Source organism: Lonchura striata, chromosome 6 (assembly GCF_046129695.1).
Source record: "Lonchura striata isolate bLonStr1 chromosome 6, bLonStr1.mat, whole genome shotgun sequence".
NCBI lineage: Eukaryota > Metazoa > Chordata > Aves > Passeriformes > Estrildidae > Lonchura > Lonchura striata.
Window position 1 is genome coordinate 41,822,076 of NC_134608.1, and position 26,852 is coordinate 41,848,927.

Below are 26,852 nucleotides of genomic sequence, written 5' to 3' on the forward strand. Positions count from 1 at the left end.
TCAGATCACTGGTTGTTGTCATGCTGCCTGCTGCTGTGTTCAGTCTGTTCTCTTTGTGTTGCGTCTGACTGCTCTAAGGAATGCTTTACTGTGGAGATATTTTTGGCTTATCACACCAGACTTGCGACCAGCCAGTACCAAATACCATTTCCACAAATTGTTGGTCTTGCATGAGTGTATCCAAGCCAGGTAGGGAATTGTTTTATTCCAGTTTGGCGGATGTCACTGAGAGTAAGTCCTTGGATCTAGTATTGGAAAGAATCCTGTCATCCTCATTACTATTTATAAGACCTGTATTAGCTAGTGCCAAATCCTGCTCTGGAATGTGGATAGAGAAATGGAAATCTGGTGGGTAATAGAAATGCTAAAACTTTGCTTTCCTATTCTTCTGGTAGAATGATTCAAAACTGGGGGAAAGAGTTCTTGAAAACATAGTCTCTTGTTGGTGGAAGCACTTGCTGGGATTTTCTTGCTCTTATCAGAGTGGATCTCATGGCAAGGCCCCTGGGTATTCTGCAGCCAGTCTTGTTCTCCCTTTCTACTTGAAGTGCATTATACAACTATTGACTGAGTTGAGATCTCTTTGCCCTTGGAACAAGTTTTCTAACATGTAGTCTAGGACAGCCTTAACAAAAATCAAGGGTACTCCTCTTGCTAATGACTTGTAGTTGTTGACCTTCGACAATGACTGTAAATGGCAAATTATCTTGTTCTAGAAAACCAGACTTTGTTTGATATATATATATGTCATATATATTCATGGCACAGTATGTGTGGTAAGATGTATGTTAAAGACACACACCTTCCTAAATCAAATAAGATCTTAAAATTTCACAGTTGTCCAGTCATTGTCCTGGCTGGCACACAATTGCTGTATCCATTTGGTCTATTTATAGTGTTTTAAAAAGACATTTATAGTGTTTTAATATTCTAAGTTTTTGCTGTTTGAATTTTTTTCTTTGCAAGAGATAAGATTCTTACTAGTGAAATTATCACTGAGCATTCTTTCTAAATTGGTACAATTAAGATAGTTCTATTTTCTGTAATGTTCAGTGTTAAGTTTGGAAGGATAGATTTTCCATCACCAAAAGCTCAGGTATAATGTGTCCTGATGTTGAAATACTGTTGATGAGGCAGTAATGGTGTTTTTCAGACTACATTTTGTGTCAGTGCAGTATGGCTTGGATTTTAAAACATCTTTAGAAGGAGAATATTTCTGATTCCTTCCCTTTTTCTTTCAAATAATTAGTCCTAAAATGCTTCTGAAGTTCCTCTGATACAGCCAGTACCTAAATAAGACTGTTAAAATGGTCAATGATGAAATCAGCAAAATACTTTGTTGGAAATTGAAGACTAGTGTAGCTACTGATTTTCATTAGATAGCTACATATTTAAATAACTAAATACATCTGAAAGCAGCTTGTGAATGCATGTGTGTTCATCACACAAGTATTGCTTTGCTCATCAGAATGATATCAGCTGATGCTGTATTTGAGAGAGCATCATGTTGCATAACATATTAGCTGGAAGTGTTGACTGCATGGTTTTGGATAAAAATTTTCAAAGCTCAAGGGCACAAATTTCACAGTTTATTACACTTCTGTTTATTATGACTTTTTAGTAGGTGAAATATTCCCTTAGAAATTATCATAAGAAGACAAATGCAAATATTGAGATTAGAACATGAGTTGTAAAATGATGCAGCGCATTTTGGGTCTTTCATCTCTAGTTTCTGAGCTGTAGAGCCCCTTATCTTCATGGTTAATAGTTCATGCATCTATGTCTGTTTCTCACAGATTTAAAACAAGAGAAAAAGTGAGCTTCAGCTTTTCATTGTTTATTATGTTCAAAATGAAACCTCTACAAGTGTCAGATGAAAAAAGTAATGGGTTTTCCACTAGCACAAAAACTACTTCAAGTATGCAGATTAAAAAAAAGTGTCCTTAACAAATATGATTTTGGTTACACTAAAATTTCTTTTAAATTGAGTTGCCAGAACAAAGGACAAATCTAGACTAGGCTTTTGAAACCTATTTGAAATCGAAGGAAATTCATGAAGTTGAGTTTATTCATTGCTTAGCTGAAAAGCTTATTGTATACAGAAATGCCTCTAAAACAAGTTTCAACTTGTAAACAAGCATTTTTACTCCTGAAAGACTTATATTTAAAGACAGAATATGTATTTTAAAATAGGATTTGGACAGCTGCATCAAAAGACACATTTCTCTGCTCCAGAGATGAAGAAATTTTGGGTTGCTAGTAGAGAGCTAGCAGCCACTTCTTTTTTCACTTCCTTTTCGATGTCTGCCTTTGTGTAAGAATACTCTGGGAGTATGTACAAGAAAAGGAGACCATAATCCATCCTTTCCCATATGAAGTAAACACCCTTCATAATATTTTGCCTTCCTTCTGAAGCTGTTTTATTTACTCCATATCTTCTTTGATGTTATTTTTAGTGAGTCTAGGAATCATGGGTCAGATCTGGATAGTAGCCCTGTTAATCTGTTTGTTCAAAAAGCAATTAGCTAATCTGATGATTAAATCATGTGCCTCTTCTAGAGAACTCTTTGAATACATATTGAAGTGAGATACTTGGATCAACCAAAGTAGGAGAAAACACTGAATGAACTATTTCACGTGTGTTGTATGCATGCAATACATTGTGATACATTATAGATGTGGAAGAAGGTATTGGTGGTAATCTAGTGGGTTTTTTTAGCATTTAGGACTTTTCATTGAGGAGAAAAAATATTATTATTGTGTATATGCATTTATTTTAGAATTCACAAACAAGACTTTTGTGGTTGTACTTGGGAAATCCAGAGCTGAATGAGATTTTCTTCCAAAGAAGTAACTGAAACTCTTTTCAAGATTGTATAGTTTACCCGTACCATATTTACCCTCCAAATATCAGTTTGAAAGGCTATGAAGACTGATTTCATCAGTCCAACTTTATCTCTGAATCCAAAGGACCTTTTACTTAGCACTTGAGGAAATACTGAAGGCACTTTTGTATTTACAGCTTTTGACAATGCAGTAAGCCTCACAGGCCTTTCTTCCTAAATTAAATAAAATCTGTAGTGCAAACTATGCAAATATGTTTAGTCATTCTCCCCCCAGAGCTGCCTCTTAGCATCTTATCTCAGTGAGCATGATTAAGTTAGAGTAGTGGCTTTCCTACAAGCACCTGTTGTACATCTAAAGTGAAAAGTAAAAAAAAAAAAAAAGATGATGGGGATAAAACTTATATCCCATGGCTTTGTATCATGTCTCTTTTCCCATCAGGGAATGACATTAGCACTGCCAGCTCTAAATGTGAAATCAGTGTAAGATGTCTACTATTAAAGGAGTTTCTGATGATTTCATGTGTGAGATTTCTGTGCCATAGCCTAAGCATTTTTAATCCAGTTAGATAAAAAAGTAAATGTTGTCAGCACTTGAATTGACTATGCTAGTAATCCATGTAGCTCAGACAGAATTTTTTTCTAGATGAAACCTAGAGCTGTGGGGCAGGAATTTCAGAAAATATCTTTCTTTGACTTCATCATGCAGTTGCATAGAAATTAATTTTGCAGAGGGTAATGTCATCACCCATCAGCAGGGCCTGAGTCTAATTAGCAAAATGGTCAATGTTACATTCTGTGAATTTTTGATTACTAGATGATGTGTAATAAGCAGGAAGAATGGTTTACATCCTTTACTGACAGAAAAGTGTACAGGCTGATTAGTGCCCTTGTCAAGTAACCAGGTAATGGTGTATCTGACTGCCACAGGTCTGTGGTTTTCCTCATGAAGAGACGATCTAATTGATGTTCTTTCCATCCTCCATGCTTCCAAAAAAAAAAAAAAAGTTTTGTTTTAACATTCATCTGTCATTGTTGGTGTTAAGTCATTCCATATCAGGACTTCTACTGCATTTTAAGTTTATACATAGTTTAAAACCTTTTAATTTTGAGGCTATCTAAATCTAACTCAGCTAGAGTAAATGAAGACAATAATGTAGTGACTGACACTACTGAAACATGTTTTCAGGTATCGTTTTTATTTAATTAAGCCTCAACAGTCTGACTTCTCCTCAACAAAGAACACTCAGGACCCCAACAGAGTCAATACATTTCAGGCAAAATATTGATCCATTATCATAACAGGAGCAGTGATCTGTCTTTTATAGTCTGTATCATATAAGTATTATAGCAAAGAAGTATTGCAGAAATAGAAAACAGAGTAGATTATAGCCATATATTAGATTCAGCTCTGAAAATGAGAAATTGCACCATAGACCTTCCAAAAAGTGCATGATTATCAGGGGAGTTTACTTAGTAGATAATGATGTATTATTGAGAATGGTACTGTGTGAATTGAAATGCAGGTAAAGGAAGAGGGTAAACCTTCAAGCTGTTGAGGTGTAATAACTGGCTGGAGACACGGTAGGTGTCATCTCCTACAAAGCCCATTTTTTTATCCAACCTTTTTTTTTAATTTTCATAGGTAGTTGTCCAAAGAAATCAACCATGAAAGGTATATGAGTTCAGTGAGCAACCAAAAAGCTTGAGCTAGTAAATGCACAGCCTCCAGCCATGCTCCTGGTGCCTTTTTCTTTAGTTGTCTTAGTAGCTTTATGTCTCTATGATGGATGATGTGATACAGGATACTGGCAAAACTGTAAGATATTCAGACATCTCCAAGGCTGCAAAAGAAGTTCTATGTGTTTGTGAGTATGCTTGCATTAAAATTAATATTGCCAGAGGAGCATTTTAAGGGTTTTATACGGTGGACCTGCTACAGTGTATGACTTTAACTTTACTTATGACAAAGAGATTACCTATAGCTGAATGGGTAAGACATGGGTCTCTGGTGGTTTTAATGACAACAATTCCTCTCTTGCATAGTGTTTCCTCAAAATCCTGAGGGAAATCTGCCTGTATAAGAAAAAGTATTTGTCAAGATTCTGAGAAACCTAAACTAAGGTAGAAGAAGGAAAGATAGTAAGAATGAAGATTTGTAGTTATGTGTAGCTAGGCCTGCTTATCCTAGAGCAGTTTCTATGCCTAATTTGGAAACCAAAACACAGCAGAGTATTTCCTTGTAGGAAATCAGGATGCCAAGTAATCACTTGTAATCAAAGAAATAGTGAAACTATTTGTGAAGTTTAATGGTTTGTCCTTTTGCCATTCAAATATTCCATGAGTAAATAAGCTGAATAACTGTTATTCACTTATAAAAGTAGGTGTCATATTTCCACTGCAGAAGTATTGAAACTAAAATAACTTTATTGGCTGCAGAGCTGTTTTGAATCAGGGTGGAGTGATAAGGATTTCAAGTGCAATGCCTTTTAAAAGAGAGTGAGAAGCTGAGAAAAGTTTTCAGAGATATGTGGTCAGTTGCTAATGGGCAATTGCACAGCTTTGCTGAGATTTTCCTGACAAAAGGTAATGTGTTTGTTTCCTCAACCTTCCGAGTGTTGTCTTAAGAGCAAAGGATGGTTGGAACTTTCTCTCTACAACCAAATAACAACTGGTATTTTCTCTGAGGTACAAATAGAAAATGTAGAAATCTAGATATAGGCATATGTGTGTGTGTGTGTGTGTGTGTGTGTAAACCTTCATGTATTTTTGTATGTATTTTTATATCTGCAAATATAGATAGAGTCAAACACAGGGGTGTTTGACTGGAAATCTCCAGAGTCCTTACCAATCTTAATGCTTCTTTGAGAGATAAAAATTTGAAAATGAGAGAGCATTTGCTGAAGGTAGGTAGGTAGCACACTGGAGTGTAGTATTTTAAAAGATAGTGTGATATTTAGGCAATTCTGAATTTTTTTTCCCCTTTGGTAGGTTCAATTCTTTACTGGGAATACAACAGTCTCTCTAAACAAAAATAGCCTGCATTTCCATACAAAGTATTACTTGGTTTTCCTTAAGCATTGGGAGCTCCTTCTGCTCTTGTGCCAATAGTGAGTTTCTCTATTTTACACAGACTAGAGGACCTCAGTGGGACAGGCTGTTTCTAGAAATCTAACTTTGTTGTGCTGAGTACTCAGTTTAGAGAGGTTGAGCAACCCTGAACATGATGTCAGTACTGTTTCATCTGCAAATAAATTTCTAGAAGGTCTGTCTGGGTGTGTTCCCACTCTATGTTCTCTTTAATTTTCCTGTGTTCTCTAATTTTCAGTAGACAGTAGAAATTTTATAAGTCATAACAGGTGATTGGTATGCAATTAGTTTTATGGATCTGTGGTTTTTTTTTTTTTTAAAGTCATCTTCATTGGTAAGAACAAATAGCATGTAAAAGCAAATTTTTATTTTAAGCAAGGGCAAAGCAAGCAAACAAACTTTGTTTTGTCATAGTAATTCAATCTTAGAAGACAGGACTGTGCACTTCAGAATTTGGATAAAGCTGAAGTACCACATGGAAATTAAAGGTAGCTTCAGTTTTCATTTATAAAAGGGTAATATAATAATTTAAATGTATATTCATTACTGTGATGGACTTCAGAAAAATTATCAGCAGATCAATCTGAAATACTGGCTATCTTGGTAGATTTAGTTGTGTGCAGTACTCAGTGGTTTTGTTTAAGCTTCAGTATTACTTGTTTGTAGGAAGAAAACCAGATTTTGCAGGTTATCATTAGTATCCTAACAAGAAATTTGCTTTGTAGCTTTTACTTTTTTTACTCATCCAAAGAAGAACTAGCATTTAAATTTATTGTTTACTGTTTTTTCAAGCAGTTGTCTTATATTTTTCCTCTTCCTTGTGTTTTTGACTTAGTTGAAATTACCATAGCTAATCCTATGTGATACCATTCAATACAAGGTTTACCCATCCCAAATAATCTTTCATATCCAAATTATTTAGCTGTTATTGATTTAATCAGTACTGAAGAAAATTATTGTAGTCTGTTGCACTTGGAGTTTTTCACAATTGATATCAAAAATATCTTTATTGACCAGCTTTGTTTACCAAATATTCACTTAAGCCTAACACAAAGATCAGTGTGGCACTGAGATTACAAAAATTTACAGATAAAACATGTGTTACAGAAAGTATAAAACACTTGTCATGCACTTCTGTGGCATTGAATTTCTCTAAACAATATATTTATGGTTCATACTGGCATTAAAGCTTTGAGCAAGTCGACTCATTTCAGCACTGGCTTCAAGATCTGTGTGTTTCTGATCTATATGAATAATAGTGTAAGTAGAAAATTCTTGCCATGATTTTAGAATTCAAATGTTCTTTGATATTCAGGTTGCATATGTTACACTTGAAGGCATGCTTGCAAAATGGATCGATGATTTCTGAAGAAGTTTACAAGGAAATTGCAAGTTAATCAATGATAAGGCTGATTGCAAAGACACGTGGGATGGCAAAGCTGCTGTTTTTCCCTGCATCTGTCTTGTGGCTCTAGTGCAGAGAAAGTGAAATGTAAACAATAAACATTCTCCACATGGCCCAGATCACTGCTCTTGTACTGTCTGGTACTCTTGTAATCTATTCTCAGTAGTTGGAAAGTTTCTGTTACCAACATAAGCCATAATTTCAAATGGCTGAAGTTTATGTAAGGGCAGCTCTTTGTACAGGACTGCCCATTTCACTAATGAAATTTGAGTGCTCTACTGAGACAGTGGCCTTTTATATCTTATTCATCTCCCTGAAAAACAGGGTAAACAGTCAGAGGCCATTTTTTCTGTGTTGCCTTATAAATATACTGAGTTGAGGGGAAAAAAAAAAAAAACAGCAGGCAAATAAATATAGATATGCTTGTTTCCTTCTTTTATTATCTTACACAAGCTCTCATATTAGCTGTTCAAAGCCACCAGAATAATCTATACCCAAATCAAAAGGTGGTTTATGCAACAGAAAACTGAAAAAGAGAGTGTAAGGGAGCAAGTAAGAGTTTTGAGGCTTTTACTTTTTTTGCATTAATTTCATTCATGGGTTCAGCAGCCACGTAATGAAGTATTAGAATAGTAAAGAATTATTTCACTTAGTTTTCCTGGGGTAGCTAAGTTAATAAACTACATGCAGTCATGGAATAGATAATTTCATTATATCTGTAAAGTCTCAAGTTGAGCGTTCTGATAATATCTGGTGTGTGTGGTGGAAACAGTTCACAGAATGCAGTTGTGTTCTTCAGCTTAAACATTCAGCAGGTCTGATCTGAGTTCTCATTTTGCAATTCTTCCCCTTAAATTAAGACTGATATTCTATAATAAAATAATTTAATCATGGCAAAACTATGTTTACATAAAACAGTTTAGAAAAAGTATATTTTAAACTCTTATACCTTTTCTATAGGTATCTGACCGTTTATATGAGGATCTTAGGCTAAACTTCCAAAAGTCACTTCCTGGCTTCCCTCTCTCTGCTTGTCTTATTGTCAGAGCTCAATGAGTCCTCATGGACGCTGGAAATTCTTACTGAAAATTAAGTAATATTTTAAGTATTTTCATGCTTTGTTCTCTTCTGGTAAAAGTCAGCTTTCTTTTTTATTCTGGGTATTAATGATTTTAAAAGCTTATCGCTTTCTTATTTTTAACCAACTTCCAAGGTTGTGTATTCTTGTATAGGAAGTCAAACTGTTCCTCTTTTTCCTTCCAAACCCTAGTAAATCTAAGGTACAAAGACAAAAGAAACAAATATATGTAACTTTACAGTATCTTCTACTCCCTGAAACACCATACATAATATGTTTATAAATTCATTGCCACGTTATTTAGTATTACACATAAACTGTTTACTTGAGAAAGAGTTTATACACTACTACCCATAGCATCTTTACTGCTTTTTTGCTATATCACAACCTACCATAGTTTGTAAATATATGGAGTGTAGGAAGTCATTAATGTGCAATAGGACACGGCATTTTTGAAAGACCTTTCCTCTTGGGAAATAATAATATGTGGTTTATGCACCCATTGGCCATGTTGTCACTGACTGCTGTAGCAGATAGTCTAGACTCAAGCAACTTGCCATGTAATTGCCTATACTTGTATTCATTAGTGAGTGGTTCAGCAGTCACTGGGAATTTGCATGGAGTGAAGTGGGCTAATTTAGTGACATAAGTCTTAAAGAAATTCATTAGCCCACCTCCTTTCCTCTTATGTTTTGAGGCAAAACTCAGATGAAAGGCAGGCATACACAAAACCTTCATGCTTCCAGCAGTCTGATTCCTCATGGAGTCTGATAGGGAATCCTACTCTATTTGCTTAGAATCTTACTGTGAGACAGCATCCAGAATAGCATAATAATAGGGATTGATGTCTCAAAGAATTGCAAAAGTGGCTACTTGTTTACTCACTAGAATAAATCTTTTCTAGATTAGTGACTAGCAGAATATACTCTATCAGGCTGTCTCAGTGCATTTGCCCAGTAGACACAGCCATACAGACATCCTGGACTTTGTCAGTCATGATTTGTACTAGGTGGACATGTCATCTGGAAGACACTGAACATGTTGAATAAACACTTTAATAAGCAATTTAATAAATTGCTTTAATTTCTAAACTTGGGGTCTGATCTTTTAAAAATTCAACTCATATGGAGCAATCTTACATATTCAGCCCTACTTCTGTTGTTAACAGTAGTGTCTGTACTCTTAATTGTTAAAACCTCCCTCATAATCTTGTACCTATCCATTCTAAGTTTCAAAATAATTTTCAAAGAACAGTATTGGTTGTGGCCATCTGCAATATGAACGAGTCTTAAGAGGTTCATCTTGGTAATCATATGGTGCATGGAAATTTCCTTAGAAACAACCCCTGATACTGCTGGTCTCATATGGATATGTAGATTGCACAATTTATTTTCTTAGGGGTGAGAATATTGTTCTTAAAAGTAGAAAATTGCTTTCATTTTGCATCTTTGCCAAAACTTTGTTTTTTTATTTGCTGAAACGAAACTAAATTCTTTACACCAGAAATAATTTTGATTAATCAATCAACTTGAAATAACATATAGAATGGAAAGAAGATGATTTCTAAAAGCATTGAAATGTCTTGTTTCAAAATTATTTTCTTTCTAAATAGCAAATTTTTAGTTTGAAGTACTGGCAAATTTATCTCAAAAAAAAAAAAAAAATAAAATCAAGTTTGCAAAATATAATATTTTAGCTATCCCCAGCTGAGACTGTTGAGAAATTTCTGACTGTTTGTTTAAAATTCTTTTGAAGTAAGAAAAGTAATATATTAGTATTGGGAAAAAAAAATAAATTCCCATCCAGTTCTTGCAGTTCCTCTGAAACAAGGTAATCCAGTACTGTCGAGATCCATCAGTCCCTAGAAATAGCCCCTAGACATGGAAAGTGAAGCAGCTGCCTGTAACAGGGGTGGCAAACATCACTGCACTCATTTACATATGACATAATTTAGGCATAGCAGTATCCTGAAGTAAGCATTTAAAACAACTTCCTAGTGTTAGTGTAAACACTGATTTGGTATTTCAAGTGCACGACACAGTGTTCTTGTAGGAGATTCTGACAGTGAAAGGGTCTGCACTTTCTAGCATATAGAATCTAAATAGAATTGCAAATCAGAACTACTCAGTACTCCTGATTTTGGCCCTCTTAAACTGAAAATCAAAATAAAACCAGCCTTGACTTTTTTCAATTTGCTTTCCAGATGTTTCTTGTCTTTTTGGAATTTGAATGTAGGCAAATTCCTATAGAAAATGCTTTCAAAACAAGAACTATTCATAATCTGAATATGAAAAATACCTATGTTTTTCAAACTTTTTTGTATATTTTGAAATAAAAATTAACAGCTGACTTTCACATGAATATATCTTCTCTCCTCCCAAATTAACATAGTGTCTGAATAAATAAAAATGATCAGAACTCACATCCATTATCTTTCTTTCTCTTAAGAAGAATGTACTGTAGTATTTAAAGTCACACATTGTAGAGGAGTTGCTTACCATAATTCACCTTGTTTCCTATATTTAGTATAATGGAGACATTTGTGTGTTGATTGACTGCAGGGAAATGTGCTTCTTGGCTAAAAAAAAATAGTACAATTGTACAAGGTAAGCAGAAATAATTATGCAATAATTTGGGCATCTATTTATGGTGTTTAAGTGCAGACTTTGAAGTAAGTAGAAATATTTTCCTTGTCTGTTCATCTTTTGATGTTGGCTTAAAATATCTTTCATGAAAACAAACTTCTTTTAAGAAGGCTAGAAATATAATGTTTAATGTTCAGTGAAGCAGAATGCTATCAAATCCTCCTTAAATGCCTCAGAATTAGCTGTTAGGAAATTTTAGCAGAACATCGTATGTCCAACTGGCTCAAAAAAACTTGCAACAAACTAATCTTTACTCTGACTTCAGTTTGGATCATAGATTCCTCAAACATTGAATTCACTGGTAAACAAGAAAGCTAAATTGTATGTTCAAATTTTTGTCAGGAGGTTCTCATCTGAGGATGAGACAGCCATAGTGAGATGTCCCAGTTGCATGTGGAGCTTTGACAGCATATTTCTTTGGACCGTGGGACAAGAAAGTGCTATTAACATAAATGCTGTCAGATGCTGCATGAATCTCTGTTGACTGTGTTGATTGCTGACATCTCATTTTCTCTATTTCTCAGGGGGTGGAGGGGAAGTGGTGGTATATTGAGTGTTGAGCCTGCTTAAAAATAGTTTCTGAAATGATCATTTGCAGCCCAAGTTTTCTGATAGGTGTCATAGTTTGCTGTTGCTAAATTCCAGTTTGGAATTATTTATTCTAAAACTGGATGCTTCCTATGCTAACATTCAGAAATCATATATACTACAGTTATGCTCTGCTGTTTGATTTAGAATCTTAGAGGTGTAGAATCTAGTTGTAGAATCTTAACGTGGTTTAGGTTGGAAGGGACCTTTAAAGAACATCTAGTTCCACCCTCTGTGCCATGGGCAGGGACACCTTCTACACTGCCTTGTTGTTCAGAGCCTCATCCAAATTGTCCTTGAGCACTTCTGGAGATGGAGCATCCACTGCTTCTCTGGACAACCTGTTCCTGTGCTTCATTACCCTCAGAGTGAAGAATTTCTTCCTCATCTCTAATCTAAACCCTCCCTTGTTTGTTTTAAAGTCAATCCTTCTTGTCTTAAAACTACATATCCTTGAGAACCAGCCCTCTCCATCTTTCTTGTAGGCTGCTCCAACCATAACTTGTAAATAAAATAATGTTATAAATTACCTTGATGCTGGTTTTTAAAAAACCCTAACCTTAGAATTCATGGTGATATTATTAGCAATGATGTTAGAACTATTGCAGAGAAAGGACTTTGGAAAAGGTGAAGTTCTTTTAAAAACAGAACAGACTGACTTGAAGAAAAGTTTGTGAGACACAAAATAAATAAGGAATTGAGAAAAGTGAGAAAATAATTGCTTCAAAACAGTGGCCTTCAGGAATATGCTGTAGTTCGCTGAACTGGACCAAATTATCTAGCTAATATATTCAATAACTTTCTGTGACTAAGGGCAAAACAGAATGTTTACGAGAAGTGAGGTTCTTGAAAAATAGCATTTAGCTTAAATTGAGGAAACACATAAGATGCTGGTAAAAACAGGAAACACAAGTAAGTTGTCCCTAGCTTTCACAGAAGTCAGAGTCCTGCTTAATTGAAGGTATTGAAATTCAGGCTTCCCATTTTATTGGTAAGCTTAGATGAAAGCTTTGGTACACCATCAATTATGGCAACTTTTATGCTTTATTTCAGGCTTTTAAAATGTTTTGACTCTCACTCCAGGATAAGATACAGACTACAGTAAGTCATATGCATCATATACTTTATTTCTAAAAGTAATAAATATCCATTCCATCAAAGACCAAATTTGGCCATCTAAGTTTCCCTGTGATGTCCCTGTGAACCACTGTGCAAGAGATATTTGTACTCAGAGGCTTGGCTTCCACTGGAGTCCAGATGAATTTGGTCTGTCATAATTTGGAAAAAACAATTTTTTTCCTTTCTATTCTAAGTTATCCATCTAACACTCCTGATAATGACAAGGGAAAGAAAAAAATGGGCCACCATTTTTGTGTCAACCTCATTACATTATCCCTTCAAGCTGAGTTTTAACCTACAGCAGGACGAAGAATATTATAGCTATGCTGGGATTTTGCTATAGCTATTGATTTTCTGTTTAAAGCTCTTTGTGGTTAATTGTGGCAATATAAAACACTAAAATAGTTGTATAAGAGTAAGGTTTTGTCCTTGGTGGAGTTAATATGTTATCTTGATTAATCAAATGTCTTTGTTTTTTCATGGGATATCAGAACACAAGAGAATAGTATGAAATCTGTTTAATTCCACAGGCAAGCCAAGTGCTAAATCAGATGTAAGTCGCCAAATGGTATTTAAATAGAGTGAAAAAATAATCCCCCTCTAAAGATCTAATAGAAAGTGCTGGCTTCTTGTTTGCTGCTATCTGTAAGTGAGAATTGTTTCATCAGGTTTTCTTGTGTATATTTTGCTATTGGCCAGGGCGTGTGTGTATATTTTTTAGCAATTGGTTTTCTGTCTTTAAACTATGTTTACTAAGACACTTATCCCTAGAGAAACAGAAAATCGCACAACTATTTGCAATGGCTACCCACATTTCTTGATGTCTTTATACTGATTTCAACAGAGCCATCTGAAATGTCCCTTGCTTGAAGAAGTGACAACCAGACACCCCAACTCTTATGTTAATACCCCCATGATGAACATTGTACTTGTGAACAAGTCAACATGTTATCCCAAGAGATTCTCACCTTTTTTTAAACTATGAAAAAGCATTACTGGTTTGGATTTTACCTGCTTGGACTCTAATTCATCCTTCTGTGTGCAGTTTGTAAAAAGTCTCAAGCTGTCTTTTCTGTTTTCCGTCTTGCATTTGTGTCTTGGAAATGGGACTAGAATTCTATTCCTTCTCCCCAGGGTCAGTGTTATTTTTAATGACCTCTAATGAGTTTCTTTGAACTTCATCATTACTGCAGATCTATAAATAAAAAAAAAAAATCCAGGGCAATGATATTTAAGGATGGTGAACTATGAGTAAATGAAACAGAAATTGTAAAGCTGTTGCCATTCAGTGTCTTCTACTTGCTTTTCCCTGTCTTGATGATTCATGTACTTAGAGGACTCTCTTTCCTATTGCCAGACAAAAGTGTGTTCGTAATTTTTTTAAGCATTCATGGGTAAGGGCATAAAATTTCTTTATTTTCTCTCATACATTAAAAAACCCCCAAACAACACCACTCATTGACCACATGAAAAAAGCTTTGACTGCTACATGCTCATGTGAGATTGCAGGTGTGGATGTGTTAAGTACTGGAGGAAGTAGTAGTGATGTTGAGGAAATGGCACTAACACCTTGCTTAGGGGATGAAATGGAGCAAAAAAGGATACTCAATATCAGTGGTGTAAAATGTCTGGGCAAGGAATATGGAATAGGACACCAAGAAGGATTCACAACATACACAGGTCAGAGAGGGGTCATGCTGCTGGTTGTTCTACAGACAATTGTGATCGCATTAGCAGTGCTGAGCTTGACATTTAATGTCGTGTTCAATTCCAGCTTATTTAAGGTGATACCTCTGACTGTAAGAGTGGTGAAAAGGCAGATGATAGTTTTATCTAATAACTACTGTGAGATCTATGGGAGTTTGGCCAAACACTGATGAAAGGAATAGAGAAAAATGCATCTACAATGTTGTGTATTGATCAGTGCTTTTCTATGTGAATATTTAGTTTCTCTCTCTTTGCCTGTATCCTATTATAACAGAAAGATGTAGGTTTACATCTGTTGTTTCCAGTCAGAAGATTTCTTCTGTGTCTATTTTAGCACAACACATGTGTGTCTGTATCACTGGGCACTGCAGAACTGCTGTGCTAACATGTAATTTGACCCCAAGTACTTTTTTCGTTGGCTTATGCAGTTTAGCTACTCCAGATTGTATAAGAAACATTGCTTTCTTGGGTAGGTCCAAGACAGAAATAAGGCTAATCTGATTTTCCAATAAACATTGAAGTCCTTATGAATGGATTGTGTATTAGATAACTATATGCACAGCAGACATCTCCAGCACGTCCAGAAGTTTCTTGGGAATTTCTGCTACAAAACAGAACATGTAAAACTCCTGAGCAAACACAAGAAATTATTTGAATTATACTTGGAAAAGTGTTGCTATAGAAATAGAAAAACATTTCTGCAAACAAGAGTTAAGGCTAGCCCTAAAGGTGGGTCTTCACTATGGTTCCATGTTTGAAGCTCAACTACTTTTATGACAAACTAAAGCAAGATCATTCACTGTTTCTCTCCAATTCCTACTGAAACAGGGAATAAGTGGCAGTGTAAAGTGTGAATGCATTCTAAAGCTTCTTCAAATAACATTTTTGAAAGGTAATTTTTGAGTCTCTGGTGCTGGTGGTCAGGCAGAAATGTTGCATGTTATGTCATCCCACCTGAGACCCTGTTTTGGGCCTGGGTGATCCAGTGCCTTCATGAGTGCACATGTATGATCTGGAATTAGGCAGTCATCCATCAGCAACTGGAAATTAGGTGCATCATTATTACTATTTGCACTGATGGAAAGGTCAAATGCAAAAAATGGCTTCATTATACTATGTACTGGGTAGGCAGAGAACAAAGGTGTTCTCTCCCTAAAAGAACTCCAGTCAGAGCTGTAGATAAAATATGAGAAGCGACTAAATAGGAAAGAGGCAGAGGGTTGGAGTTCCATTAGTAACATGTGAAGAATTTGTGATTTCTGATAATGGTCTCTGTGGCAACAGGTACTAGTCACCTGACTGATTCCAGGGTTAGTGGCCTGTCAGGACTATGGGTAAGGCAGGTTATAAACAGTTTTTAAATTGATAAGATGGCAGTAAACATTTGTGTGAATATATACATATAAATTTTAAATGCTCTGGAAGTTATTTATGGGGAAGCATTACTGTACAAAGCATCTTTGGGGAAAGCTCAGGGGAATATAACAAGAAATCTTCAGATATTGAAAGATCTTTGGGTGCTCTAATGTAAGAAAGAAATTTTTTTTGGTGCTGTGTAGTGGGATTAGAGGTAAAATGGAAAGGTAAGCATGACAAAAGGTGATATGAGTGAGATTTAAAAAAATGTCCATATTTAAGTGCCATAAGGTCAAGGGATCAGAATGGAAGAACTCAGTGATGAAGAAAGATGAAACAAAAGAGCTCCAAATAAGGGTTTTACCTCTCTATACAGGCAGAAATTACCACATCTTCAGTAAACTGCAAGGGGAAAAGTAGACTGATTCCTGTTGAAGTGCTTTGTCAGGTCACCATATTTCTGTCCATAGAATTCATGTCTAAATATTATTTCATTGCAGCCAAAATCTGCAGTGGAAAAAATGGTTTTAATGAAACTTTCATCAAGAAAGCAAAAATATATGGTAAAAAACTAAGGATTTAAAGTGGGATGAGATAAAGGTGTTTTCCTGCATGATTTGAAGTGATCTGGGGTGAAAATGTATGTCCTTATTCAGATGGAGCTTGACTTGACCATAGTTTTCTGACATGTTATTTCTGTGCTCTCATCAGGAGACCATAAGATGTTGATAACCTACCTTCTCTATTTGCATAGAAGTGTGTGAATAGCTCTAGCATTCATTATAAAAGTATTAAAACAGTTTGCTGTTATAAAGGCTCAGAGAAATCCAGATTGTGAGACTAGATAATGGATAATTTTCTACATCCTTTATTCACACCTGATGGCTACCAAATTTGTGATCTAAATTAGAGGTAAACTATGAACTCATTTATAGGGAATCAAACAATGGAGATTCATCAGGTCTAGTTTGAATTCAGCTGTGTGTGAAGCTGTTGTGGTTCTATTTTATTCCTAATAACAGATCATATATTTGATTTAAATAGGTTTGAGTTGGATCACTGTAGTAAATATATCATTGACCAAAGAGTAGCATAATAATTATAGAACAAAAAAAGTTGCTTTATTTTGGGAAACATTATTGCTGCCTATTTAACCCGCTGGAGCCTGGTTACCATTTGGGTTTCCAGTGCTCCACCATTACTTCTCTGCAAGTTTCTCAGTCTTCCTAAAGGCTGGACAGAAGACATTGCACCTTGTACTGAGACAAGAGTGATTTCCCCCCTTGTCACCAGAAACTGTGGGTGAGAGGGTGAGTAAACATCCACTCTGTCTTTCTCTACTTCTAAGTCTTGTACAGACAAGTATAAAACAGAAACATAAGTTGCATACCTAAATATTTTCATGGTGAATTTTCAAGTGACCTCCTGATCAGAGGAGTTTATGAAATTCTTTCAGAGTGGAGCCCTTGCAGGCACTTATGGAATATTCTAAGTTATCCAGCTCTTCACTCTGAGATACAGGAATGAAGAGTATCAAAAGCACTTCAGTAGAGTTCATTTTAACAATGAGGAGTCTTGATAGTAAAGATGACCTTGAAATAATTGCCAGAATACCATGATATTCTAAATATTCACATACAAAGATGGAGAGAGACTATTTACAAGAGCATGGAGTGACAGGGCAAGGAGGAATGGTATTAATGTGGAAGAGTACATTTACACTAGCTATTAGGAAGAAATTATTTATTGAGGGTGCTGAGGCACTGGAACAAGTTGCCTTGAGAAGTTGTGAATGCCCCACTCCTAGAAGTGTTCAAAGCCTGATTGGATGGACTCTGAGCAACCTCGTCTAACAAAAGGTGTCCCTGCTTATGGGTGGGAAAGAGTTGGAACAAAATGGCCTTTAAGGTCCCTGACAATCCAAGTCATTCTATGATTATGATTCTTGTCTTATTCACACTAATCCCATCCTAATGTTATTCTTCCAAGAGTAGATGAATTAATTGTGAATTTCATTAAGATTTATATTTACTCATAGGAATTCTTGTTTGGTATTGTGTGTGTGTTGAGTATCAGAATGCTTTGCTGAAGAGTAGTTTGAAAGACTTTTAGAGATTTTTGGCCTCAATAAGGTAGAGAAGCAGTACGATAAACTTCACTGTGGAATAATGGGAGCTAGGGTAAGCATGCTTTTTGTCACTACATGCTAAATACCTTTACCTGGAAAATGACTCGAATTTGTAGTCTACAGAGTTAGTTCTAAGCTTTATTAAGTAAGTTATTGCTTAATTTTACTAGTGTAAAGTCCTCATTTCATTAATATGCATTTTTGCTTAATGACTATGTAATACACTGCTGATAGTCCTTAATGTGTGATAATATTTTTCAGATTCTAAAGTCTGAACTAATTTTTTCTTTTATTCAACAAAGTTTAAAAAAAGGTATTTTCATTTTTTCATATTGAGAGGAATTGATATTCAGGGATATGTCCTTGCCATCAATTTTTGGTTACTCAGGCATCTAATTAATAGACTCTAATGTGACTCACAGTATTAAAATTTGAGTCTTAATGTAGTCCCTGGAGTCAGTTAAGTGTATCAAAAAGTTGATTTAAAGCATTTAAATTATGTCAGAAGAAAAAAATATAATATCTGACTTGCATAAGATGAAGTAAATTTATGTGAAGATACTCACACTTTAAAACTGGGTAGTATTTCACTTATATTCTCAAGCCAATCCTTAATGCCAATCTTAAGCAAAAAAATACATTGTATTTTGAGAAGTGGTTCTTTTCTTGAAGTCTGAGAATCCAATAAACAAGCAATTTCCACAACAGTTGAAACTATTTACTTTTAAATACAGGGTTTTCGTTTTTGTATTTTGAAAGCTGTACCTGGTCTCGATTTTTACATTCCTAGATTTCAGCTATGGTAAGAGTTAATATATGATCCACTAGCAATTTTTTTAAAAAACAGAAAAACTGCATTAATCCAAGTATGTTATCTTCTAGAACAACATCTATTAAGTACAACCACATTTTAAAAAAAGGCAAAAAAAGAAAACAAAAACCCAAAATATGGAGAGTTATGATATTAAGAGGAAAAAGGATTTAGGTAGTCCAAATTCCTTTTGCAGAAGAACACTTAATAACCATCAGTGTTTTATTTAAGTATAAAGACCTGAAGGTACTTAAAAAAAAAGTACTTTCCTGTTGAAAATATTTTGCACTTCTGACTGTGCTAAAATTGGAGAGAGGGAAAAAATAAAAACTTTGCTTTTAGTATTCTTTGTATTCTATACAGATGGTTTGAAAATCCATACTAGAAAACACAATAAGTGGACAAGTTAAAGCATGATAATAATGATAAAAACACTTTATTTAAGATTCTGCATTTAAAAAAAAAAGCATATTCTAGCCAACAGTCACGTCTCGACACATTGTACTTCCCAGTAGGTGACAGAAAAAAATATCTAAATAACACAAACTGATAAAAACAAAATCTCTCTAAGAAAGTACTTCACAATTGCATAAGCAATTGTGTGCTAATGAAGCACTGTGAAAATGATTTGCAGTGAGCTAATATTAGCAGGACTAAAGCCATAATTATTTGCATTACGCATACATTTGTAAAATCTGGATTTTTCTTGGAAATAGCATATTTTTGTGAATAGTCATATTTTGGATGTGTTTTTCAATTTCATCACATCTCTACTTGGAAATTTTAATAGATGGATCTATAGCAGGGGAACATCTGTGTTACTGTCATCACAATTGTACCCTCTGACATGAAATATTGAATTAGTACTGAGATAAAAAAAAATTCCATTATTCTTGCTTTGAACATAAGCTAAAATAGTCTAAAATACCTTGGAAATGTTGACAGGAAGTGGTGGTGACAAACTTCTGATTTTGAATCCCTTGCAGCACTTAAAATCAAATAGATATGTGTGACATTGCAGGCTGACAAAAGTTCATTGCATTTGTATTAATTTGAAGCCAAGTGAACTCAGTGTGATGTTGAGCCCAAACTGCTGTCAGTGTATGTTGACTCTCAGCAAGGCTTGCTGTCTTAGAATGAGTATCACATTAATTCCATTTTCTTAGCTACTATGTGGGAAGAATGAGACACTTTTTTTATAATCGTTGGTGTTTCTAGAAAGAGTTTTATAATGCTTCTGACATTCATGTGTGAAAAACAATGCCTAGAACAGGGCTGTAAGTGGGAGGAAGGGGGTTGAAGTGAAAGAAGTGTGAACAGTGTTATGCTCTCAGGTCTCATGTCTCACAGATGATGTAGCCTCTGTAAGAAGGCAGGATACTCCAGGTCAGACAGCACACCTGGTCTAACCTACCCCAGAATTCCCCCAGGGAGAAAAGGGATGTCTTGTCATTTAGTGGGTTCACATAATCATACTCAAAACAGTTGTTTTATTGCTGGGGTTTTTGTTTGTTTGTTTGTTTTTTAAGATGGAGGAGATAAGATTGCTGTTCATAAATCCAATTAATCTTACAAATATATAGAGACAAAAACCTTTTTTGCCTACAGCTATGTCTGTGAATCATTCATATTTGATGGTTAACCTTTGTCTCTAGTTGTACTTCTTCCCAAAATGGTGATCATGAGATTTGGCAATATTTTTTACTGTAGTGTAGGAAAATTATAATACTCCTGACTCTTCTAGCATGTTTTAATGTAGTCTGAGATGCTTGCCTACAACCATGTCAGCCTCCAGCTGAGTCACTGAACAGAATGATCTAAGATTCCATGACTTCTTCCCAAGCTTCCAGTCACTTACAAGATGATTTGTAGTGAAATCAATAATCCCTGAATGTCTTGATTTAGATTTTAAGTGCTCGGTACTTAACTGTCATCATTTCCTTAAATAAAAAGCTTTAACAGCTCTGGAAGTCAGACTACATACATGTAAGTACCAGAGTGTTTAGATAGCCTGAATTCTAGGTAGAGGTAGGATTAAGATTAATCTTTTTAATCTAAATTGGTAAACAACTCTGAGAAGTATCTACAGGTGTGGTGATTATCAGTCACTTTTAAAGAGAAAATATTTTGTGAAAATGCAAACTAGAACTGAAAAAGAACTGTAGTGCAAAATCACTGGGTGAGACGCATCAAGGAATTTTGTCCAAGATGCCATGGTACATAATGATAACAGTAACACCTCCTCAGATAGTCTTTGCTCATGTGGCCAGCACTTTCATACCTTCATGTTAAATCTTTGTAAGTAGATCTTGTCAGGGAAGGGTTCACAAGATCTCAAGTAAGAATTACCCCCTCCCCACCCCACTTGTTGACGGCTAAATCAATTAATGAAGTAATTGTAAGCATTGAGAAGTATTCTCAATTAATGATTTAAAGACCTTTTTTTTCTTTGTTTCTTTGCTCTGGTTTGAACAGCATGTTGTTCTGCAAAATTTATGTGTTTGGAAGGAAGTGACTTGGAAGGAAACAGTCTCCCTAAGAAACATTCAGGTGAAATAATTTTCATTTTTTTAAGCAAAACTGTGTGAAAATGTTGAAGACCATATGAGGCTGAGGCAGAAATCATGTTATTTAGTGAGAAATTACTACAAAGATTACAGGAAAAAGGCAGAAGAATTTTACCTCCTGATGAAATAGAAGGTATTATTTAGTATAGGCTGACTGTTTTATCAATGTACAAATTTGTCAAAAATATGAATAGTTTCATTGGAAGTCTGTGTGAATCTTTGAGGATTTTGAAGGACTGTCTATCTTTGGTAATATTTTGTTAACCTTTCTGCAGTATTGATGTCATTCCCACAATATGTTTTCTCCCTGTGCACACATGAAACTGTGACATGACTAAGAACCAGGACGCTGATTCCACTTGGTTCAGTGTGTTCAGGGAGGGGGTGGGAGAGCATATTTCCTACAGAGCCTCAGCAGCGTGACTTCTAAATCATTATACAATACAACGTGGGAACATATACAGGAAATATGTACCATGTATACAGGAATAATACTACTAAAATCAACACTGCTGCATAATCTGAGCTCCAGACTGTTCTTACAACTAAAATCTGTCCTTTCAGACAGACTATGCTAAGACTGAAATTAGATTACTTCAAAACTGGTCATTAATTGTATTTGGGAACCTAAGAATTCTTTTAGAAATCAGTGTAAGAAAGACCTTTGATGAGTAGGAGCAGTATTTTTTTTTTCAACCTAAATTTACTTCTGCAAAAGCAGAAGTATTTGCTAGAGGATGCACAGCATTTGGTTCATGTACTTCGGGGTGAGCATTTGGAATAGCCACTGTTACTTTTAAATATGAACATGTATATGCCAGATGAGCCCTGTAGATTTTTCTTGAGTGAGCAATGCTGACAGGTGACTGCTTTGCCCTTCAGGCTGCACCGTGGGCCTCCCTTCACAGCCCATTCATGCATTCTGTGATGTCTCTGCTATTTAAGTACATGTTTAAGCATGATGCTGGATCAGAGCTACAGTGCAGTGCCAGCACTCTGTGCAGCAGAGCACAGTAAAATGCTCTGCTGTAGAGCGCGCTGAGAGGAAGGAGAGGTGTGGTGAACATAGTAACAAAGAAATTACTTTTCAATTCTGTTTACCAGGTGAAGCCTCACCTGTGCTGAATGACTTGGCAGCAGCACACCTGTGTGCCCTCTTGGGATGCAGATGCAGGCATGAGCATTTTATACCAAAGTCCAAACAAATCATGATTAGACTATATTTAGACGTGTTGTAACATTGTGAAAATGTTGTTTGGGAGTTCAGGAATTTTGTCTAATTTAAATTTGCATATTGTGTCTGTTATGTGCCTTTTTATGGTTGTATCCTATTCCTTTCTCATTCACGTTCCAGATTCCATCAAAAGTGTGTGTATGAGGTAGGGAGGTTAAAATTTCTTTTAAAAATAGTTAAGATGGGAAGGTAGGTGGGGAGAAATAATATGTTAACAGAGTTTGTTGTGGTTTTGTGTTGATTTTGTTTTCCCACTAGCAAAACAAAACTTCTCTGTGTGCAGCATCCAGGTAATGTGTGTCCATTCAGGCTGGCTGTAATTAACTCACACCCCTTCAGACTGTAAGGCCCATCAGGATTCTGATGAAGACTCTTACCTTTAGTTGTAGTATTTGTTTGGTACAACCTAAGCATCAGCAGATGAGTTCTAAAGATTGCTTTACACCAAGGATGAAATACAAGTTTAAGGCAAGTGATGCAGAATGGCTCATGTTCATGTAAAAGCCAGATAAAAACTGAAAGGAATATGAGGGTGATTTAAAAACAGCTTTCCTATATAAAACACCTTTTAAAAGCTACCTTTGTGGCAGCTTCCATGCTCCAGAGAATGCAACAAGATGTATGGCATGGGGAGAGTGTCTGAGAAAACAAAGTTCCTCCAAATATTTTCAGAATGCATATCTCTTCTGGGCTGGCTGCTTGTCCATGTATTTGTTTTTTGCCTGTATGAAAGTCCTATAAGCAGTGTGATGTTGGAAGTCATATCTTACTATCCAAATTCAGAAATAATATATTTAGTGGTTTTTAATGAATGGTTATCTTTTTCTTAAGAAAAAGAATAAAAGAAAAAAAAAACAAAAGGCATACCTGAGTAGTTCTGTAAAAATATAGATGAAAGCTGTGATGTTGTGGGCATAGAGCTTAAAGGCTGTGTGAAGGTACTTAAAGGGAATGAAGGTACTACATCAAGTTTTGGACACTTCAGCTCTGGACCAAATTTATCATTCGCAAAGCATGTGTTTCTTCTGTAGTGATGGATTTGTATTTTGTTTTAGATCCATATGTCAAAGACTATGGATAATAAAAAAAATAGAAAGGAAAACGCACCCTTTCATTATTGTAAATCTGGTAATCTAGTTTCCCTTTACTGTGTGAATGTTAGAGGTCAGATGTGTGCAAAGAGATGTGAATATCAGTGAAGAGTCAAAGCAGATATATCCATAGACTGAAATCCCACCCAGATCAGATACAACTTCTAATCCTTTAGATAAAACAGATGAGATATTTTTTGTGTGATTCTATGATGTTCTATGTTCTATCATCTATGTGATTCTATCTATGTTTTGTAGACAGTAAGCATTTCAGGGTAGGGTCCTTTTTTCATTGTGAAAAGCCTTCTTTAATACTTCTGAATTGTATTTTTCCAGTGTGTCTTTTACTCTATATACATGGGAGATTACTTTCCAAGTTGTACCTAGAGAAACATAGCAAGGAGTAAAAGACTATTCAAAGCTAGAATTCATAAATTTTGCAACCACAAACTGTGGGAGGTCACTAGATTAATAAGAAATTAACTACTCCTTTTCCATTAATTGTGTGGGGGCAGAATTCACAGTCTATGTCGTGATGTGCATAATTTTTCCTGCTTTCAGTTGCTTCTGTGTGTGACTAAGAAATGGAAGATCATCATAAATAACAAATAATGTGTATGCTTTGTGTGCTATTCTGTAGTTTAAAAGTATTTTTTTTCTCTTTTGGTTATCCTAAAGGTCATTTGGTCAATTTTAGTAAATGTGGTTGATAAATAATGATGGCCCAAATGCTGCAGGGTTAAAGGATTATTTGTTTCTCAAGGAATATAACAAGCTATTACACAAAAGTGTTTTACTTGGAAAGACAAGTTATTGACAGGAAAATGCATGTATAAAACAAGAAGTAATGTTTATTTGACAATTTTTTTTTTATAATTAAGCCATCTGGTGTATCTAGTGAGATTATACAAATATCAGTGTATAGTTGTCCTAGAAACACATGTTTACAGAATATGTGTGACGTTTATTACTAGAAAGTTCTCAAGGTATGAAGATTTAGCAGAAAGGATCTAGAAGAAATTACTTCCAGAGTAGATGTAGTGCTCTGAAAATAATACTTAACAAAAAGTATCTATTTGGTGGGATAGCTACAGGTGGTTTGACTATAAACCAAGAAGGAAGTGAATGACACCACCTCCCCTGTAAATAACCTAAAAATCCTTCTATTACACATAGCTGGCTAAATTACCAAACTTATCCCCCTTAGGTACTTGACTCTGTGCCAGCTGTTTTTGATAAAAAAGAATTGTTTCAGTGTAGTATTGAGCTCTATTGCAAGGGCAAAACTAGCAAACAGCAAACCACAGCTCATACTGAGAAGTCTAGCATGCCAGTTAAATTATAGGAAGAGAACAGAACAGGAATAATTTATATGTGCTCAGTAATTTTGATATTTAAAAATTATTACTTGTAATATTCAGGTAAAGCAGAGGTTACTACTAATTTCATTATTTTCTACAAGAAAAGTTTCTGAATCTGGAAGTTATGGTATCTTTGGGAGCTGGATTTAGATCACAATCCAAATTTTCTTTCCGCTAAATATTTTGTTACAATGTATACTGAGGAAAATTAATGCAAATAGAGTATTTAATATTACAAACCCCAAATTCTTTACTACCTTGCATTTGTAGCCAAGTGTGCACATATGTTTCATTTTTCTACCTGTGATGATGATAACACTTTGTAAAGAAAAAGTCTGAAATTTCTATGGTGAAGAATCAGACCTTATTTGTTTATTGATATAAATAGCTAGTTTGAAGATAAGCTTCAAAACTCAGACTGTCATATGGTCAAAACAAATCTCTTTGTATCTGCAATATTTATTTAAGTGTGATAATTCTTGTTACATTCCATATAATAACACACAATCTGGGTGAATTTCTTGGGTGTACTTAGATTACTGACATTCTACATGGGTTCATTATTTAAATGAACTTTCTGAACATAAGATTTGAGCTATGACCACTGTGCTTTCACAAGATATTTTGTACCTGATATTTTGTTCTAATGATGAATAATATGGAATGGTTCAAGAAAAATTGTTTTTCTTTTAATCTAACATTTAAGAATTATAATGCTTGACTTTTCATCTTATAAATTATTGAACCATATAATCATAAAATGGTCTGGGTTGACAAGGACCTTAAAGTTCATCTAGTTTCAATGCCCCCGCCATGGATAGGGACACCTTCCAATACACCTGGTTGTTCAAAGCTTCATTCAACCTGTCCTTGAACACTTTCAGGAATGGGACATTTACAACTTTTCTGGACAGCCTGTTCCAGTGCCTCATCACCCTCACAATAAAGAATTTCTTCATCCTGTCTCATCTAATCCTCCTTTCTTTCAATTTAAAGCTGCTCCTCCTTGTCATGTTGGCCATGCTGTTTTTGATGCAGTCCAGGAAACATTTGACTTTTTGAGCTGTGAGTGCACATTGCTGGGTCATGTCCAACCTCTCATTCACCAGCACCCCAGGTCCTCAGGGCTGCTCTTAATCCATTCTTGGACCAGCCTATATTTGGATTGTCTTGATCTAGGTGTGGGACCTCCCACTTGGCCTCGTTGAACTTCATGAGGTTATATGGGCCCAACCCTCAAACCTTTTAATGTCCTTATGGCTGACATCCCTTCCTTCCAGTGTCACCTGCACCACACAGCTTGATGTCATCAGCAAACTTGCAGGGGATGTGCTCAGTGCCACTGTCCATGTCACCAACAAGAATGCTAAACAGGGTGGTGCCGAGCCCAGAGGGACACTTCAGGAACAGATGGGGACCATCATTGATCTCAACTTGGACACCAGTCACTGACTGTAACTATGAGATATTTGATATGATCAACCATAAGCAGAAAAGAGCTCACTTGAATATAATAACTTGGATGTTCAGTTCTAAGTACTTAAAAATCCTTGCCAAAAGAAATCCTTAATGTAAGCACAGTATTATAACTGTCATATTAGAGGGACAGTTATTTTTTATCATTAAGGATATTTAAGAAGGAACATTGATTTCAGATACTTTAAGAAGTTGAGACTCAATAGCTGTTGCTCATCTTTTTGAAGATTTAGCAGCTGGAAAATAAATGACTATGATTCTTATAGAATGAATTTGACTAGCAGTTTTTTCTGACACCTCTCTATTGTTGTACTGAAATGGAAAAAAGCACAACAAAACACTTAACCCTCCCA

General features: G+C 35.4%; 1 protein-coding gene across 13 annotated transcripts in view; it reads left to right on the forward strand.

Annotated features, from left to right (window-relative positions):
• The window catches only part of LRRC4C (leucine rich repeat containing 4C), a 473,541-nt gene that overhangs the window by 297,757 nt on the left and 148,932 nt on the right, over positions 1 to 26,852 (forward strand). For 3 of the 13 annotated variants that reach the window (XM_077784224.1, XM_077784225.1, XM_077784227.1), the window contains one exon: positions 21,246 to 21,320. The exons of 9 other annotated variants lie outside the window; for them this stretch is intronic. The gene's annotated coding sequence lies outside the window, so the exon portion shown is untranslated. Of the gene's footprint in view, positions 1 to 5,409; positions 5,430 to 21,245; positions 21,321 to 26,852 lie in introns of those variants that run through there. One more of the 13 variants, XM_021540319.3, reaches the window with a different exon arrangement.